At 46.1% G+C, this 17,998-nt stretch overlaps 1 protein-coding gene across 1 annotated transcript in view; it reads left to right on the forward strand.

The window, feature by feature from the left end:
• Window positions 1,668-17,998, forward strand: part of SLC5A1 (solute carrier family 5 (sodium/glucose cotransporter), member 1) — a 137,746-nt gene continuing 121,415 nt past the window's right edge. The window contains exon 1 of the mRNA XM_021072101.1: window positions 1,668-1,777. The gene's annotated coding sequence lies outside the window, so the exon portion shown is untranslated. The remainder of the gene's footprint in view (window positions 1,778-17,998) is intronic.

The raw sequence follows: 17,998 nt of genomic DNA on the forward strand, positions 1-17,998 counted from the left end.
ATCCACCTCTTAGCCTGACCTCCAGCACTGCCACTAAACAGCCATGGTTTTGTTTTAGCCTCCAAACTCCCTAAAGGACCCTAAAGGCACAGGCTATCCTGAGACTAAAAAGGAGTGTGTGAACATGAGGATTGGGCCCTGTGATCCCAACACACACCCACCCACCCACATACACACCTTGTTTCCTCTGTGTATTAGTAAGGGTTTAACCAGAGAAATGGTATCAGTAGGAACTGATTTACTGCAAAGAGTTGATTTATGCTAGTGTGGGGCTGGTTAGGCAAGTCTGAAACCACTAGGTGCAGGATGGAACTCCTGCCAAGAGCAGGAGGTGCTGTTCACAGGCAGAATTTCTTCTTCCTCAAGGGAAGCCTTAGCTCTGTTCTTAAGGCCTTCCCTCTGATTAAATCAGACCCATCCAGATTATCTAGGATAATCTCCCTTGAAGTCAATTGATTTAATTGCATCTACAAAATGTAATTTAATTGCATCTACACAATATCTTCATCACAACATCTAGGTTAGTGTTTGATTGCATAACTGGGACTGTAACCTAGCCAAGTGGACATATTAAAAAAGACCATCACACTTCGACAGCTGCTAGACATGGTCCTGGAGGCCTGCGGGATGCTGCTGTGCAAATTTGTGAGTATTTACTGAGCACTTACCGTGTGTCAGGCACTGTGCCAAGTGATTTCCCTATAGTGTATCAGTTAATCCTCAAAACGTTCTGTGAAACAGGTGCCCTTCTCATCCCTAATGCTACAGGTAAAGAAACAGCCTCAGAGAGATGAGATGACCCCTTCGGTCACAAGGTTGGGATGACAGGTCTCTGGACCCTCCCTGTTAGCCTGTCCCTCTGCTTTGTCTCTTGTCCTGGGGCAGAAGTCAGAGTTCAAAATCGCTGAGGGCTGTGAGCACGATCCTGCCGCTCTAGACTTCAGTTCTCTGTGAAGTGGGTCTATTCTTCCAGGCCTTTCCGGAATTAGGGAAGAAGGGACGGACCGTTCTGGGATACTTTCTCCGGCCTTTGCTGCCACCTAGGGTTCACCAGTGTCCGCCACGCTCGGGGCAGGGCCTCCGTAAGGCAGGTGAGTTTGCAGGCAAGCTGGGCAGGTTCCAGCGGGATGAGGAGAGGGAGCATGTGGGGGAGAGGAACGATTCTGGGTCCAGTAACAGAGCAGGCCTTGTTCCACCTGCTCACTCAGGTCACCCAGGCTGTTTGTTGAAGAGTCTTCCAGGATTTCTGCGGTCCGAGGGTGTTGAGGTTTCCAGCCCGCGGAGCTCAGCGCGGGCCTGGCCCCGAAGGGTCCCGCAGTCCCCCGCCGCAACCGGGAGGCCCAGGCTGCCTGTGGACTAAGGAAGCCGGGAACGTCTCCCAGTCAGGTCACTTGACAGGTCTGAAGCGCGGCTGAGGGGCCCGCAACCCCCGCCTGGGGAGGGGAAGGCCCAGGGAACAAACGAAGACCGAAGCGAAGACCGAAGTGAAGTCCAGCACCTGGAAGGTTCCGCCCCTCCACGCTCCACCTGTAGCCCCGCCTCTCGCCACAGACCGCGCCCCAAACATACACGCCCTCATCTCAGCCCCGCCCTCCGCCCGGCCCCTCTTCTTGCCCCCGCCCACAACTGCCCCTTACCCCGCCCCCACCCCGCCCCTCCATTCCAGGCGCAGCCACCAGGCGGAGAGCGCGCAGCTTAAGGGCTGCAGTCCCGTCTCTGAAAGAAGTCATGGCCGCCAAGCTCAGCGCGTTTTGGTTTAGGAACCCGCCCGTGGTGGGTGAGTTGGCGTTAAGTGAGTGGGAGGCGGGGCGCCGAGGCTGAGAGGCCGCGGCAACACCCGCAGCCGCCAACCTGACATTTAATCTAGTCAGCCCTCCAGTCAGTCAGGTCAGTCCCGTGGGCCAGTCCAGTAAGCCTGTCAACCTTGTCAGCCGGCCGGTCCGCAGGTCGGCCAGGTCACACGTCAGTTGGTCCCGCAGTTTCTCCACCTCGAGGCCCTGCCGCCCTGTCGAGGAGGGTCTGTGGGGACGGGGAGGAAGCAGGTGCCCAGGCCTGAGTCTCCCTAGGGGTCGTCGGCCCCTTGGGGAGGGGAGGCGGCAGAGGCGGGACCCTGGCGGGCGGGGCGGAGGGGCGGTCCTGGGTGGTCCGGCCGGGGCCTCGCGGTCCCCGCGTCTTCTTGGACGTGGGTGGGAGTGCGGGGCCCCGGGGTGAGCCGGCGGCTTCCCCAAGGCGGCGGCCGACCTGCGCCCAGGGGAGACCCGGCATTCTTCCGCCCCTCCCCGGCTTGGGTGACGGGAGAGCGGCACCCGCGGCTGGACATTGCGGGGAAGGAGAATCGTCCCCGGGACGCGGTGGCGCTTCGACCGGCCACGGCTGGGATGGGTCGGGCCTGCGGCCTAGAGCTGGTGGCTGAGGTTCGGTCCGGAGGGCGGGGTCTCCAGAACGGAACCGCCCTCCGGGCGCCGCGTGGCTTCTGGGGACTGGGCGGGGAGGGGCTCTGCCGCCCAGGGGAGGGAGGGGCCAAGCCTCGGCCCTACGGGGAAGGCGTTCCCCCACTTCTGCCCCGCCCCTCCCCTCCCCTTCCTTCGAGGCTGGGGATCCAGCTCTGTCCAACTGGGTGGGTGGTCCTCCTGGAACCTGAGGAGAGCAGGGCGGGAGGGCGGGGGGGGGGGGTGGGTGGTGCCCCGCGGGATACAGCAAGTGGGGCTGGAAGGTGCCAGGAGGCACTTGTGTGTCGTCCACCGCGTGCCGGGCTGTGCGCTAGGTGGTGAGCGACAGGAGCGGACGGTACAGATGTTGCCCTGTTTGTGGAGTGCAAAGTAGAGAGTGACGGTAAGAGGCGTCAAGGAAGACAAGAAAATGAACAAGTTGACTGTGGTCAAAATCATGCTTTGAGAGTAGCAAAGAGGGTGCTAAAATAGAATATAAAGCAGGGCAGTTTGGGAAGGCTCCCTGGCAGGTGATACTTAACCTAAGACTTGAAGAAGAGGGAACCAACCATGGAGTGGAAAGAATGTTCCGGATTGAGGGAATAGCATTCATTGACTCACCCTCTCATTCCTGTGTTACTGTGTGTCAGATACTGTTCTAGTTTTTAGAAGAACAGAGATGAACAGTAGAAGGGAAATTCTTTTTCTCATGGAGATTATGTTCTTGTGGAAGAAAATTTCAGGAAGTGATGAATACTATAAAAGAAATAAAACAAGGTTTGGTATAGAAAACCACTAAGGACAAGGGAGTATGGCTGATAGGGTAGTGAGGGAAGGCCACTCAGAGACCTGAATGATGAGAAGAAGCCAGCCATGCACAGGTCTATAGGAAGAACATTCCAGACTGAGGGAAGTGGGAATGAGTTGAGCAGGTTTGGGGGGTTTGTGTGGTGGGAGAGTGATGGGTAGTGATTGAAGGGAGCAGGTAGTGAAGGGCGTGGCAAAGCTAGAAGGGGAGTTTGTATTTTCTTAGAAGGTACTGGGAAGCTGATGGAGAGATGTGGGCAGTCTGAGGGATGTGTCTGTGTGGGTGTGGAGTGACGGGGGTGGGAGGGGAGGAGTGGAGGCACTTAGAAACTACTGCAATAGTTTAAATGAATGATGTTGGCCTGGATGAGGATAGTACTAGTGGAGATGAAGGCAAGTAATCAGATATATCTACAGGTGGAATTGACAGGACTTGACTGCTTGGACGTGGGACAGGGGCGAAGGAGAAGGATAACTCTTTGGATTTTAATTCCTGCAACTAGATGGATGGTGATGTCATTGAGTTGGAGTGGGTTGTAGAGATAGGTTTTGGTGTGGAAAATGAGAATGCAGTTTTGGAGAACTTACAGAGATTTCTGTTAGGCAAGTGGAGGTTCCAAGAGGGCAGATAGCTATCTGGGCCTGGAGCTCAGGGAAGAGGATTGGTTTAGAGATACCACTTGGTTTGGGGCATGGAGCTATGCTAGTTAGGGCAGCAGGGTGAGTGCTGTTCAAGGCACTAGACCTAAACTGTTCAGAATAGTAGCCACTAGCTATGTGTGGCTGTTGGGCGCTTAATGTAAGGCTTGTCTGAATTGAGGTGTCCTGCAAGTGTAAAATCCCAGATTTTGAAGATTTAGCATGAAAAGAAGAATGTAGACTATCTCAGTATTTTTTTTTGCATTGATTACATGTTGAAATGCAAATTTTGGATATACTGTGTTAAATATCTTATTAAACAATACAGCCACAGCAATGCAGGATCTGAGCCGCGTTTGCAACCTACACCACAGCTCACAGCAATGCCAGATCCTTAACCTCATGGATGCTAGTCAGATTCGTTAACCTCTGAGTCACGAACGGGAACTCCTCTTTTTACATTTTTAAATAGAGCTATTAGAAAATTAATTATTTTGTGGCTTGCATTATATTTCTGTTGTTGGGCAGTGCTGCAGTAAAGGTTTGGATGGGTGGAGCGCTGTAGGATGTGACCAATCAAGGCACCAGGGGGCAGTGGTGGTTAAGAAATGGAAGGACACCACCACTGAGGGCAATCCTACATCACATCCAGATTGGGGTTGTTGGCTTGGCTGTCCCTTGCTCCCCTTCCTAGGACATTGTCTGAGCAGAACTGCAGCATACCCTTTGGACTTCCCAACTCCTTGGCTCTCTTATTTGGAGTTGAGGAAGAGGCAAGAGGGATCTCAATCAGCTCAGGAAGATGCTGATATCTCATTATATGCTGAATTCTCCTCCCCTTCATATTATCCCTGGCTGACAACACCTGGCAGAGGAACATTTCTACTCCTTGGACTGGACAGGTTATGCCACCAATAGTTGGTACTCAAGGCAAGCAAGACCATAAAACTTGCGGTGATTAATTTATATGAAATAGATGTGGGTGAAATCCATTTTCATCCACTAGCATTTTAAATTTTTTTTAAATACCCTCTTCAAATTGTCTGTTTTTTTTTTTTTTTAAAGGGCCTCGTCCGTGGCATATGAGGTTACCAGGCTAGGGGTCTATTCGGAGCTATAGCTGCCAGCCTGCACCACAGCCACAGCAAAGCTGGATCCCTAACCCACTGATCAAGGCCAGGGATCAAACCTCATGGTTCCTAGTCAGATTTGTTTCTGCAGTGCCATGATGGAAACTCTGCCTGTGATGTTTCTAATTGGCAGGGAAACTGCCATTAGGGGAAAAAGAGAAGTGAGGTGATTGGGAGCAAAATTGAATTCACTTCAGTTAGTTGGGCATGACTTTTGTGAGTACCACTGTGTGTCAGACAGTGCTGGGTGCTCTGGGTTGTTTATTGTGCTGTTCTCAAGGAATATATGTCCAAATATTGTAACATGGGGAAAAATGCATAGAGGCATAGAGACCCATGAGAACTAGAGGAAGCAAAATTACTGCCAGGGTGTGAGTGTAAAATTTCGAACTCAAAAAAGGTACCAGGTGGCACAGAGCAAAGGGGCAGGATTTGGCTGTGCTGTGGAGGGGTGGGGAGAGGGTTTTCTAGGCACATGGGACATCAAGAAAGGATACAATACAGGGAAGGGCAGAAAGAATTGTTTGGCTAGAATGTTGGGCATGTGGAACAGAGTACTACCGCTGTGCCACCAGGAATTCCTACATCATGTACTTAGAAGAAACCTCTTGTCTGGAGCTTTTGGTGCTCAGAGGGCAGGACAAGGCAGGGAGAGAAAAGGAGCTTATATGAGGAAAGCAGAGAGATAAAGAGCCCTTCTGGGATTAGCTGGCCTGCAAATAAAGCTGTGTGGTGTTGTGGTTAAAAACATTCATTTGGGGGAGTTCCCGTCGTGGCGCAGTGGTTAACGAATCCGACTAGGAACCATGAGGTTGCGGGTTCGGTCCCTGCCCTTGCTCAGTGGGTTAACGATCCGGCGTTGCCGTGAGCTGTGGTGTGGGTTGCAGACGCGGCTCGGATCCCACGTTGCTGTGGCTCTGGCGTAGGCTGGTGGCTACAGCTCCGATTAGACCCCTAGCCTGGGAACCTCCATATGCCGCGGGAGCGGCCCAAGAAATAGCAACAATAACAACAACAACAACAACCAACAACAACAACAACAAAAAAAACATTCATTTGGGAATGGGAAGACCTGGATTCAAAATGTAGTTTAATTTTTTTGGTAATAGCTTTATTGAGATATAAATCACATATCACACAATTCACTCATTTAAAGTGTACGATTTGATAGTGTTTAGCATGTTCTCAGTTACACAACCATAACCACAATCAGTTTTTCTTTTTTAAAAATTGAGTTATAATTCATATACATACCATAAAATTGGCCATTTGAAATATACATTTAGTTGGTTTTTAGAATATTCACGAGTTTGTGCAAACATCACCACTATCTAGGAGTTCCTGTTGTGGTATAGCCGAAATGAATCTCACTGGTATCCATGAGGACGAAGGTTTGAACCCTGGCCTCGCTCAGTGGGTTAAGGATTGGCATTGCTGTGAGCCGTGGTGTAGGTCGAAGATGTGGCTTGGGTCTGGCCTTGCTGTGGCTGTGGTGTAGGCCAGTGGTTACAGCTCTGATTCGACCCCTAGCCTGGAAATTTCCACATGCTGTAGGTACAGCCCGAAAAACAAAAACAAAAACAAAAACAAAAACAAAAACAAAGACAAAAAATCAGGAGTTCCCGTCGTGGCACAGTGGTTAACGAATCCGACTAGGAGCCATGAGGTTGCGGGTTTGGTCCCTGCCCGTGCTCAGTGGGTTAACAATCCGGCGTTGCCGTGAGCTGTGGTGTAGGTTGCTGACACGTCTCGGATCCCTCGTTGCTGTGGCTCTGGCGTAGGCTGGTGGCTATGGCTCCGATTCGACCCCTAGCCTGGGAATCTCCATATGCCGTGGAAGCGGCCCAAGAAATAGCAAACAAACAAACAAACAAAAAAAAAAAAAAAACAAAAAATCATCACCACTATCTAATTCCAGAACATTTTCATCACTCCAAAGGAAAACCTGTTAGCAGTCACTCCCTATTCTCCTCTTTCCTCAGTCCCAGACAACCCCTAATCTGCTTTCTATCTCTATGGATTTGCCTGTTCTGAACATTTTGTATATATGGAATCATACAATGGGTGGCCTTTTTAATCTGCCTCTTTCACATTATTCTTTCAGCATGTGGTATCCGTGTGGTAGTATGTATCAAGAATTAATTCCTTTTAATGGTTGAATAACATTCCACTGAGTGGATAGACTACATTTTGTTTATCTATTCATCAGTGGATGGATATTTGAGTTGTTTTTACCCTTTGGCTGTTATGAATAATGCTGCTCTGAACTATGTATACAAATGTTTGTGTGAATATATATTTTAATTCATCTTGGGTATATATCTAAGAGTAGAATTTCTGGGCCACACTCTATGTTTAACTTTTTGGGCAACGGCCATACTGTTTTCCAAAAAGTTTACACCATTTCATATTCCTACCAGTAATATATGAGGGTTCTGATTTCTCCATTGCCTTACTAACACTTGTTACTTCTGTTAAAAAAAAAAACATCCTAGGGATTGTGAAGTGGTATCTTTTTGTGGTTATAATCTGCATTTCTGTAATGACTAATGGCATTGAATATCATTTTATATGTGTGTTGGTCATTTATATACCTCTGGAGAAATTTCTGTAAGTCCTTTGTCCATTTTAAAATTGGGTTTTGCCAAAGCAATCCTGAGAAACAAAAACCAAGCAGGAGGCATAACTCTCCCAGACTTCAAGAAATACTACAAAGCCACAGTCATCAAAACAGTGTGGTACTGGTATCAAAACAGACAGACAGACCAATGGAACAGAATAGAGAATCTGGAAATAAACCCTGACACCTATGGTCAATTAATCTTTGACAAGGGAGGCAAGAACATAAAATGGGAAAAAGAAAGTCTATTCAGCAAGCATTGCTGGGAAACCTGGACAGTTGCATGTAAAGCAATGAGACTAGAACACACCCTCACACCATGCACAAAAATAAACTCCAAATGGCTGAAAGACTTAAATATACGACAGGACACCATCAAACTCCTAGAAGAAAACATAGGCAAAACACTCTCTGACATCAACATCATGAATATTTTCTCAGGTCAGTCTCCCAAAGCAATAGAAATTAGAGCAAAAATAAACCCATGGGACCTCATCAAACTGAAAAGCTTTTGCACAGCAAAGGAAACCAAAAAGAAAACAAAAAGACAACTTACAGAATGGGAGAAAATAGTTTCAAATGATGCAACTGACAAGGGCTTAATCTCTAGAATATATTAACAACTTATACAACCCAACAGCAAAAAAGCCAATCAATCAATGGAAAAATGGGCAAAAGACCTGAATAGACATTTCTCCAAAGAAGATATACAGATGGCCAACAAACACATGAAAAAATGCTCAACATCGCTGATTATAAGAGAAATGCAAATCAAAACTACCATGAGATACCACCTCACACCAGTCAGAATGGCCATCATTAATAAATCCACAAATAACAAGTGCTGGAGGGGCTGTGGAGAAAAGGGAACCCTCCTGCACTGCTGGTGGGAATGTAAACTGGTACAGCCACTATGCAGAACAGTTTGGAGATACCTTAGAAATCTATACATGGAACTTCCATATGACCCCACAATCCCACTCTTGGGCATCTATCCGGGCAAAACTCTACTTAAAAGAGACACGTGCACCCGCATGTTCATTGCAGCACTATTCACAGTAGCCAGGACATGGAAACAACCCAAATGTCCATCGACAGATGATTGGATTCGGAAGAGGTGGTGTATATACACAATGGAATACTACTCAGCCATAAAAAAGAATGACATCATGCCATTTGCAGCAACATGGATGGAACTAGAGAATCTCATCCTGAGTGAAATGAGCCAGAAAGACAAAGACAAATACCATATGATATCACTTATAACTGGAATCTAATATCCAGCACAAATGAACATCTCCTCAGAAAAGAAAATCATGGACTTGGAGAAGAGACTTGTGGCTGCCTGATGGGAGGGAGAGGGAGTGGGAGGGATCGGGAGTTTGGGCTTATCAGACACAACTTAGACTAGATTTACAAGGAGATCCTGCTGAATAGCATTGAGAACTTTGTCTAGATACTCATGTTGCAACAGAACAAAGGGTGGGGGAAAAATGTAATTGTAATGTATACATGTAAGGATAACCTGACCCCCTTGCTGTACAGTAGGAAAAAAAAAACAAAACAGAACAAAAAAACTTTTGTCTGAATATATGCCCAAGAGTGTGATTGCTGGGTCATAGGGTAGTTCTATGTATAGTTTTCTAAGGTATCTCCAAACTGTTCTGCATAGTGGTTGTACCAGCTTACATTCCCCGCAGCAGTGCAGGAAGGTTCCCTTTTCTCCACACCCTCTCCAGCATTTGTTATTTGCGGACTTATTAATGATGGCCATTCTGACTGGTGTGAGGTGGTATCTCATGGTAGTTTTGATTTGCATTTCTCTTATAATCAGCGATGTTGAGCATTTTTTCATGTGTTTGTTGTCCATCTGTGTATCTCCCTTGGAGAAATGTCTGTTTAGGTCTTTTGCCCATTTTTCAATTGGGTTGTTGGCTTTCTTGCTAATTTTTTTTTTTTTTTTTTTTTTTTGTCTTTTTGCCTTTTCGCTCCTGTGGCAAATGGAGGTTCCCAGGCTAGGGGTCTAATCAGAGCTGCAGCCACCGGCCTACACCAGAGCCACAGCAACGCGGGATCCGAGCCACGTCTGTGACCTACACCACAGCTCACGGCAACACCAGATCCTTAACCCACTGAGCAAGGCCAGGGATCGAACCTGCAACCTCATGGTTCCCAGTCAGATTCGTTAACCACCGAGCCACAACGGGAACTCCTGGCTTTTTTGCTGTTGAGTTGTATAAGTTGTTTGTAGTTGTGAAAGTTTTTAAAAATGTATTGATCAGATATGTGATTTGCAAATATTTTTTCCCATTTGATGGATTGTCTTTTTACTTTCTTGTGTCCTTTGAAGCACAAATGTTTAAAAATTTTTTCGATGAAGTCCAATTCATTTTTTTCCTTTGGTCGCTTGTGTTTTAGGTGTCATATCTAAGAAACCACAATATTACGAATATTTTTATCTTTGTTTTCTTCTGAGAGTTTTATAGTTTTAGATCTTACAGTTAGGCTTTTATCTATTTTGAGTTACTGTTTTTATATTGCTTGAAGTAGGGGTCTGACATCATTCTTCTATATTTGGATACCCACTTGTCCAACACCCTTTGTTGAAGACATTATTCTTTCCCCATTGAACAGTCTTGCCATCCTTGTCAAAAATCTAATGACCATACATTTATTCCTACCATTTTTAGCTCTTTAATTAAGCCTCAGTTTTCTTATCTGTGTAATTGTGACAGTAACATCCAGGACTGACTTATCCATTAGTCACAGAAGGCACAACATCTATGGTCCATGACATTTTTAGGGACCTATAAAAATGTTTTGGTGTGTTTCTTTTCAAATTAAAGAAAAAGATAAACTTTTAGGTAAAAGAAAATGTCTTAATATACAATATTAAGACAATGTTAATATCTTTACACACCAATGCAGTAATGAAATACAATTTTTACCATTTTTTTTGGTTGAAGGAAGGATCCATAAAGGCAATGGTGCCTAGGATCCATGAAAGTCCTCCTGTGGCCTTGATAATACCTATCTTATAGGGTTATGTGAGGTTTAATATGGTGATCAAGTCAAATGCCATGTGATATGCTGGCTCATAGTAGGCTCTCAGTAAATAATCATTATTTATTGGGAAGCTTAGAAAATCTCCCTTACCAGCCTGACCCCTTTTAACAGGACAGGTGCTTTGGGTGGCTGGTGAATTATTGACTATAAGAACCATAAAGGAGCAACCCAGTGAGCTCAAAGAAAGGTCAGTGCTGAGGGGCTCCCCTCTGCCTTGATTTCTTGCTCTGACACCTCTGAAGGCTCTGGGGGCACCTGTGGCCTCACTAGGCAGAGAAAGTTGCTGAGGGGAAGGGGAGGGGAATGAAGAAGTTGTGTTGTAGCTTACTGGTTGGCTGGGTTGTTGAAAGGCCCTAGCTGTGACTTCCTGTCTGTGTTAGCAGAGGTGTGGTGTCCACTTTGGTGAGAAGGCATTGCCTACACAGTGATTTAAATGGCCTTGATAGCCCAGGTCTTTTTTTTTTTTAAAGTTGAAGTGAAATTCAGACAACATAAAATTAACTACTTTACGGTCTGTAATTCAGTGACATTTAATACATTTACACTGTTGTGCAGTTATCACTTCTATCTAGTTCCAAAACATTTTTTTCATCCCAAAGGGAAACATGTGCAGTCACACCCTATTTCCCCCTTCCCTCAGTCCTTGACAACCACTAATCTACTTTCTGTCTCTATGGATTTGTCTATTCTGGATATTTCATATACATGGAAATTTGTGACCTTTTGTGCCTGGCTTCTTTCATTCAGCATAAGTTTTCCAAGGTGCATCCATGTTGTAGCAACTATCAATATCCCCCCCCCTTTTTTTTTTTTTTTTTGCTTTTTAGGGCTGTACCTGTAGCATGTGAAAGTTCCCAGGTTTAATTGGAGCTGCTGCTGCCAGCCTACACCACAGTCATGACATCACTGGATCCAAGCTGCGTCTGCGACCTACACCATAGCTCACTGCAAAACTGGATCCTTAACCCATTGAGCAAGGCCAGGGATCCAACCTGCATCCTCATGGATACTAGTTGGGTTTGTAGCCCATTGGGCTACAATGGGAATTCCTCAATATTCCTTTTTATTGCTGAATATTATATGTGTATGCCACATTTAGTTTTTCCTTTCATCAATTCATGGATACTTGGTTTTTTGGTCTGTAACATACTGAGCCACAGTGGGAACTCCTGTGTACAAATTCATGTGGACATATCTCACCCTGATGATGAATGTTGCTGAACTTCATTTCATGTGCTTATTGTCATCTGTTCCACTCTTTTTTTGAGCTCAATCAAGCCCTATTTGGATAGAATTAAGGCCTAATGGATAGAACTGTATTATCCCAGGAATTTCTTATATGTGCCTGTGATCTAAGCCTGATGAATTCTCCTGCCAGTCCTGTAAGAAACGCTTGCCCTGTGGGAATTCCCTAAAGGGCTATGGGAAACAGCTAGACTTAGACATTTAACATGCACTCTAGGTGTCTTTTTCTGCCTCATGTGTGCTGGTGACCGCTTTTCTACCTGGCCGAGTTCCAGTCCTTGCCTCAGGCTTTTGGCCTTTTCTGCTGACTTGGTTATTCCCAAGGGGTAACAGTTGTGTCTCTGGGAGCTCTTCTCCTTTGCAGGCTGACAGGTTCCTTATTGTTTGTTTATCTGGAGCTTACCCACTATAGCCTCTGTCTACTTTGGCCTCTCTGAATTCTTCTGTCCACAGCCTACTCATTCCCTGTTATCCTAGATTTCTTAGCCTCCAACTTTTCCTAGACTCTCTCTCTTAGTCCTGTGTAGAATGGGTTGGCAAACTTTCCATTGTGGGGATCCTTTCTGTTCTGCACAGCTAGAGGAAGGGTGGGAGACTGGCTGGCCAATCTCCCCAAGGTGAAGGGTGTTGGGGAGGCAGGTGATTCATACTTCATTTCTTACCAGAGAATGTGGAGAGGTGTTTGGAGGACCCTGGCTGTGGAGAAGGAGGAGGTTGCCATCCCAACCCTCATGGTAAGAGCACACGGCAGTGATGACAACCTACACATCATTGTGGAGTGCCACCTCCTGGTCTGGTTTGGGCTCAGGGGTCCCCTTATTTTCCCAAAGCTTCTCTCACTTTCTCTGATCTCTTGCTCACGGACTCACTCTCAAAATATGTCTACTGAGTACTATCTCTGCAAGGCACTAAGTCCTGAGACTATAAATCCCAGCATATGAGGACTGCATAATTCAGAGAGATAGACAAATAAATACCATGTGATGTGATGTGTGTTATCATCGAGGTGTGTGTGAAGTTCAGTGGGGACACAGATGAAGGAGGAATAATTCTGCCTCAAAAGAAAGAATAGGTGGGTGAACTTTAGGGAAAAGGTGATATTTGACAACTTGAAGGAGGAAAGGTTGACACAGGGGAGATGGACATTCTAGGTAAGGGACTTAGGGATTCCTTATATGAACTCAGATCAAAAATGATTTGGGGAGTTCCCGTCACGGCGCAGTGGTTAACGAATCCGACTAGGAACCATGAGGTTGCGGGTTCGGTCCCTGCCCTTGCTCAGTGGGTTAACGATCCGGCGTTGCCGTGAGCTGTGGTGTAGGTTGCAGACGTGGCTCGGATCCCGAGTTGCTGTGGCTCTGGTGTAGGCAGGTGGCTGCAGCTCCGATTAGACCCCTAGCCTGGGAACCTCCATATGCCGCGGGAGCGGCCCAAAGAAATAGCAAAAAGACAAAAAAAAAAAAAAAAAAAAAAAAAAAAAAAAAAAGAATGATTTGGGAGAAAGCTCAGAAGCTCAGCTTACCATGTTTCCTTTCATATGTCTCCTCCCCAACTACACTGGGGAGACCTCAAAGACAAGAGACTTTGCCTTCCAGGGAAGTAGCCCAGGCCCCAGACTGTCTCTTGTCCTCAGGGTAAATTCATTTTTCCTATGTCTCACTCACTCCAGATGCAGCCAATTAATGTGATAAACTCACCCATTCTAAGTGTTATGGGGAATGGATGGGTTGGTTAAATAAATAAATAAATGATTCATCCATCTAGCATTTATTTTGGTTTACTGTATACAAGGCATATGAAAGATTATAGCATGCATAATATGACATGCCGAGAATCAGAATGACCTGGGTTTATACTCATAGCTAGGAAACCTCACTGGAGATATTTAACATCTCAGTTTTCTCTCTCTCTCCCTTTTTTTTTTTTTTTTTTTTTTTTTTTTTTGTCTTTTTGCCATTTCTTGGGCCACTCCTGTGGCATATGGAAGTTCCGAGGCTAGGGGTCAAATCGGAGCTGTAGCCGCTGGCCTACGCCAGAGCCACAGCAACATGGGATCCGAGCCGCATCTGCAACCTACACCACAGCTCACGGCAATGCTGGATCATTAACCCACTGAGCAAGGCCAGGGATCAAACCGGGAACCTCATGGTTCCTAGTCAGATTCATTAACCACTGAGTCACGATGGGAACTCCTCAGTTTTCTCTTTGATAAAATAGGAATGGTAGTTCTCTGTAGTATGGTGGAGATTAAATAGAATATGAACTATAATCATGGTCCCCGGTATGGCAAACATTAATTAAATGGTGTTACACATAGTATATACATAAAAGTACATGAACACACACATATACATACATATAAGATGTATTATATATACACCCACAGTAAATATAAAATATGTACACAGTGTATCCAGGTATATACATTATATATATATGTGTATATATATATATATATATACACACACACGTACATACTTTTGAGGCATTTAAAGACTTTATTTTTTTAATTTTGATTTTTTTATAGGCAAGAAGTAAATTTATTAAGATAGGATGCTTGTGAGAGGTGCAAGTGGGCAGGCATGGAAACTCTGCCCCGAGGTAGGTTACAGTTTTATCATCCAAGGGGAGTGGGTGTCAGGAAAGACCACCTCTTTCTTTACTAGCTCCTACTTGGTATCTGTTAAAGTGTGTATTCAAATCAGCATAAGGGTGGTTCTCAAACTCCTGCCCTTGGTCTGAATCTGAATGCAGGCCTCATCCCATCCCCCAGCAATGACCTGAGGCAATTCTCCACTAGTCTGCCTTGTTCTGATGGCTTTTTTGAGCAGTTTGTTAACTTAGAGTGATCTCCCAAAGTCCCCAGGATTTCCCTATCTATCTGTGATCCTTTATTGGGACTTCTACAACTATCTGTACCTACTCTATCCCTATAATTACCCCCTCCAGGTGTTTTACCCCTTTATGCTTAAAGGGGATATTGGATGACGACCTGTTCAGTAACTACTTCCTGCTGAGATAGGGAGTTGGCCTGCCTAGGGAAGGAATAAAACATCTGACTAACTGTCCCTTTTTATTGGGAGGGCTGTAAGCCAGTGTTGCTCTGGTTAATATATTTTCCCAGCCACCTTAGAGATTAAACAGTATATGGTGAAACCAGTAGCACCAGGAGGACCAGAGCTTCTTTGAGCACCTTTGGGTCCAGGCACACCAATGTTACCAATGGGGCCAAGGGGACCAGCATCGTCTTTGGCACCAGATTCACCAGGTTCACCTTTAGCACCAGGTTGGCCATCAGCACGGGGGGCCAGTGAAGCCAGCAGAACCAGGGAGATCAGGCTTACCATGTTCACTGGGGAAACTTCCCACCTCTTACTCCAGAGGGGCCAGGAACACCAAGGTCTCCAGGAACACCCTATTCACTGGCTTTGCCTACAGTGGGGCTAGTAAGTCCAAGGGGTCCCTGAGCTCCAGCTTCTCCATCTTTGCCAGCAGGACCAACAGTGCCAGGGGATCCAGGAAGAGGCATTTAAAGACTAAATAGGAAAGAAAAATAAATAAATTATAAAGTAAGACTGTATTTTCCCCAGGTTATGTATTAGCATTTGAAACAGGAATTTTCTGGAACTATTAATCAAAGGACAGTAATTCTCAGGAGGACTAATTGTTTGAAAAGTAGGACCAATGAATGAAAACTGCTAGAGATAGATTTTTGTGCCAGTACATAAGATAAATTTTCAAGAAAGCGTCTTGGAGGTAGTGAACTTGTGTCCCAGGAGGTGACCACGCAGAGGCTTGCTGACCTGTTGGTATTGGGGCTTCCTGGATCCATTAGAAGGCTGCAGAGGGAACCCTGGGCTGCTGAGGGGCATTTTGCAAGGGCTTTCCTTCCTGTTCCCAGAAACCCTTGCTCTCTTCTGTTTGGCCGGCTCACTGCTTTGGTACAGCTGGGAACACTGCAGGTATTGTGGTGCCAGAGGTGACTGCCAGGGTGGGTGCTTCCTGCAGGTGACCTGGCACCTTATCACCCCTGCCTTTTCCGCTTACCTCCTATAATGGAAATAACCAGGGCCAAACATTAACTGTGAGATCATAAAACCACGTGAAGCTCAGGTGGTTCCAGCAGACTGGACTCTTGGTGCCCTGTTACTGAGACATGTTGTTTTACCTCCCTATGGGTGGGGAGGGTGAAGTGGCTGGAGTGACAAGGGGGATCCAACACTTTAGGCTTCTGCCCTGGCAGAGCAGTGGGCACAGGATGCCTCTATTGCCTGAGGTTCAGGTGGGGGCTGTTTAGATCTGATCCTTGGAGCTTGGGGAGAGAACACAGCAGCATCTATCAGCATTAGCAGAAGATATACCCTCACTTATGCACCCAGGAACTTCCCTAGCCTGCTGTGGGCTCTGATGTACACATCCATATGTGTAGTGATTTCATAGACATCTACATCATACTGAGAAACACATCTACCACTCATGTACTCTGGTATGAACCCATCCACCTACTGTGTCTTAGTCATCCCAAGACCTTGCATGGTGCCTGAAACATCAGTATATCTGTGTTGAACTGATGGGTGAATAATGATTTATGCCCACCCATATACTCATCTACATGTGTATGCTTTTTCAGGGAGGTACCTGCAGATGCCATCCATGGATATCCATGTTGTACCTACACAACACCCACACCCACACTAGCATAAATGCACCTGTCTATACACACTTAAGAGTCACATGCATATGGATATGAGCATCTATTTACAGGTTCCTAAATGACCCTGCTAAATAGCAGAGGTGATGGCTATGAGGAGAGAGTATGGTTCCATGTACCCTGGAAGGGGCAAAGATACTTCTACTGGGAAGCCTAGCTCCCAGTTGTGTAATGGGATGTTTGCTCACACTCTATAAAGCTTTTACTCCTCTATTCTCCTTGCTAAGTAATTTGGTGAACAGGGGGAGGGGGGAGGGGACCGAGGGGAGCACAACAGAACAAGCAGGACAAAGTTCAGTGTCTCTTGGCTCCTTATAATCTCTTCAAAAAATGTGTTGATCTGGCTGGGAACTGAGCTGGGCTGTTGTTCCCTTAGGGAATGATGATGAAAAGAGGGGAGAAAAAGCCTGAGATTCTAAAACTATGAAGCCTCAAGTAGGCTAAAGCCAGTGTGAAGGTATTTATAAAGTGTATGTCCATATGTTGGTATGGAGGTCACAACAGGCTGCAATTTCTTAAAAAGAGGGTGAGGCTATGATCTCACTGCATGCCACACACCCCAAAGTCCAGAACTGGTGACAACTCTGGCATATGTTTGGGTTCTACCACCAACTTGCCACATAGCCTTAAGGAGATTGCTTCACCTCCATGTTAGGTACTTCACACTTCAGTTAAGTGGCTGGCCTATTTCATAGTGTTCTTGTGAAGATCCAAGGAGCTAAGAGAGCTTACAAGTATTTTGAAGAGTTAGGAAGATTTCCTCGTGGCCAGGCCTTATTTTCTCAGCTTGGTGAAAGGCATTTCAAATGTTCCAGTATTCTCAACAGTGAACCTGTGCATAGGATAAAAGGTTGAAAACAGCACAGTTTCTACCCCTGAGGAGAGTGACCAAGTAGGAAGAAGTAACCATAGGAGAGGTCACTACAGCCTCAGGTGGTCTGTGCTAAATGCCTTCCACTGGGGTACAGTGTAGTACATTGAGGTGAGCAGAGGGCTGTGGTCACAGGGCCTTGGGAAGTCAGAAAAGGTTTGGAGGAGTGAGGCTTGGCATAATTTAGGTGGGGGAGGGGGAATTAGAAGGGACCAGAGCACCCTCAATAGAAGGTTAGGGGATGGCACCTGGACCATGCTGTAGGAGAGGAACGATATTCACTGGATTACCAATGGTGAAGATTAAGGGGAAAACAGGAGTAACCAGGTTAATTTTTTCAGCCTTTCCTGGAATCTACCCAGCCTAATGGTTAATCATTTGACCCTAGAGGAATTCCTTGGACCCTGCCCCAGGCCAACAAGCACAACTAACTGGAGGATTCAGAGTGGCCTAGATCAGAGCTAAGGGGAAACTTGAAAG

The sequence above is a fragment of the Sus scrofa genome, chromosome 14, assembly GCF_000003025.6.
Source record: "Sus scrofa isolate TJ Tabasco breed Duroc chromosome 14, Sscrofa11.1, whole genome shotgun sequence".
Classification (NCBI taxonomy): domain Eukaryota; kingdom Metazoa; phylum Chordata; class Mammalia; order Artiodactyla; family Suidae; genus Sus; species Sus scrofa.